This window comes from Tupaia chinensis, unplaced genomic scaffold, assembly GCF_000334495.1.
Source record: "Tupaia chinensis unplaced genomic scaffold, TupChi_1.0 Scaffold000403_1, whole genome shotgun sequence".
NCBI classification, from domain to species: Eukaryota; Metazoa; Chordata; class Mammalia; order Scandentia; family Tupaiidae; genus Tupaia; species Tupaia belangeri.
The window spans coordinates 1,025,374-1,028,088 of NW_006159905.1; the positions used below are offsets into that span (position 1 = coordinate 1,025,374).

Genomic DNA, 2,715 nt, shown 5'->3' on the forward strand with positions numbered 1-2,715 from the left:
CTGATGGAAAGGTAACTACTGATTCAAGTACACTGTTCCTTCTTTTTTTTTAAAGACAGGCTCTCGCTAGACTGTGACACCATATCTAGCCTTGAAGGTGGGCAGGGAATCAAACCTGGCCCCCATGTGGCCTCAGCCAGCAGAGCAAAGCATCTTAGCAATGCATGCCCTGCAGTTGGGCCTCAGTGAGTATTTTTGATTAAATTTTTTTATCGCCACTTTTTCCAAAATTGTGTTCAGTTTCACATTTAGGTTTTATAGCCCATAGTGAGGACCTGGCTTGGTGCTAAATTTAAAGCTCAAGATCAGTCATGACGTGTTGACTTTCCACAAATAATATCACAGTAAAAAAAATCAAAGTCATGAAATTTGTGCTTTCTTCCTCCTCTCTGGACCCAGACGAGTCAGAAAAGACTTTGGAATATACTGCATGGGATGACATCTTAAAAAAAAATCAGTCTCCCAGAAGTATCCCTAGAATGATATTTTAGAAATATTTCCAGTAAGAAAGTCATGACATTAAGAACTATCCCATACACATTTTTTAAAAAAACCTCCCCAACAAATATTCTGCCATATATTTTTTATTAATAGCTCTACAAGATGGGAAAACTTTATTTTTTAGAGGAAAATTTTTGCTATAGGGTGCACGTGCTCGCTAGAGAGACAGAGAGGATAGAGACAGAAAGTGAGAAATCACTCCCCAGGGGGAAGCCCACGCACAGTCCCTTCTCCTCCAGTCTCCTCTCAGGATTTTGGGCACACATAGACACATGCCCAGAGTGTGAGTTGTAAACTGCCAGGTCCGGGACTTGATCCGTGGTAGACTACCTGAGAGTCTAGCGATGTCACCATTATGCCATCTGCTGGTCCTGGGGAAAATATTTTTATAATCATGCAGACACTTTCTGTTTCTTTTTCTTGGCATTCAATATGGGAGGCAGAAAAACCTTAAAGGCTGTCACCCACGTGGTGCAGATAGGGCTGAAATGACAGAATATTGACACACACAGAGAACAGACACAGCCGATTTTGATGAGGTTTCAATGGCAGAGTAAGTGACCCTGTGGTCGACATGGATCTGGTGGGAGGGTCAGCTGAGACCTCTGGTCTTGATGGGGGAGGAAACCCCTCAGGAAGTACTGCAGGAGGGAGGGCATCGTAGGCACCTTCCAGTATGTCCTCCTGAGATGTTGCAGGCCTGCTGAGGGAGTCCTGAATCAGAATCTAAAACACAGGCATCAGTCACAATGTTCTGTTTCTGTGCGACAAAGGTGACATTCATGAAGCTCATGTACTGCAGTACGCTGTCTTCTGATTATCTTCTGGTTTTCTTTTCCTTTTTTTAGAGAGATTTTTGCTCTAGGGCAGGTGCACTCTCCAGAGAGGCAGAGGCAGAGACAGAAAGCGAGAAATCACTCCCCTTGGGGGAGAGGGGTGAGGGGGTGGATGGCCGTGTTGCAATCCCTTTTCCTCCATTCTCCTCTCAGGATTTTGGGGACAGACGCACACATGCCTGGCCTGGTCTGGGACTCAGAACTGCGGTAGACTACACGGGAGTCCAGCGATGTAACCATTACGCCACCTACTGGTCCCCTGATGATCTTTAACTTCCGTGTTCATCCTATGAATGTCGCACAGGGCTTTGGCCAGAGATCAGCCAGCAGGGTTACTGTGTGTTGACCCTTAACTTCACTCTTGGTCATCAGATCCTTAATCTCTTAAGCGGTGTCATCCGCTGCAGCCAACAGTGAATTTCCAACACTTCCCGTCTTCACTCCCTGAGGATTAAATTCGGAAGCGGGTTGCCAGGGTCTCTGAAGAAGTCTCCAAGTCTGCCGTCCTTTCCAGGATAGAAGAATCCACTGTCCTGGATGTGACTCGCTGTCACGGCAAGTTTGTTGGAGTAATTCATGAATAAATGGGAATTGCCCTGCACAATCACAGTATCTATGCGTTTGGATAAAGTAAGCTGAGATTCCTCTAATGCTTGCTTTCCCCACCAAACAGGGTTGGTATCAACTCAGTTACCAGAAGATTCAGCTCATCTTCGTCAGAGACCATGGCTGCCCCCTGACGTCAGCCTTCAAACATTTTTTAAAAAGTTAATTCTGTTGAGAAAGAAAAAGAGAGATGGACAGACAGGGACCCCTAACAGGGTCCTCAAACCGCAATCCACCCCCAGCTCAGCCCGCCTGGATCACGTGATGTCTAGCATGTGTGGCCAGAATGTACATGGAGGCCTTCACGTGTGAGCCTAGGGCTTTCTCATCTGGGTCCAGCATTGAGGAGTGTTGAGTGACCACAGTGCCACTGACTGGCTGAGTTTTCAAACATTTTTTTTTTTTTGTCACATCAAATGTAGAGGAATTTTGTCCATCAGAATCATACCTGCTGGGCCAACCTCATGGTTAAGAGAACTGGATCTAGGACCAGCAGATGGCATAATGGTTACATCGCTACATTGCTGGACTCCCATGAAGTTGACCCTGGCTGGAGTCCTGGACCCAGTGGCCTGAAACTCATACTGGGTGCGTGTGTGCGCTTTTCCAAAATCCCGAGAGGAGAATGGAGGAGAAGGAATTGTAGCGTGGCCAACTCCCCTGGGGGTTGATTTCTCGCTTTCTGTCTCTCTCTCTCTGTCTCTTCAACAGGAGCACACATCCTATGTGAAAAATCTCCCTTAAAAAAAGATAACTGGATCCCACACGGCCT

At 46.4% G+C, this 2,715-nt stretch overlaps 1 pseudogene; it reads right to left on the reverse strand.

The window, feature by feature from the left end:
• Positions 1 to 893: 893 nt before the first annotated feature.
• LOC102487150 (general transcription factor IIH subunit 3-like) lies at positions 894 to 2,064 on the reverse strand (annotated as a pseudogene).
• Between the last annotated feature and the right edge of the window lie 651 nt (positions 2,065 to 2,715).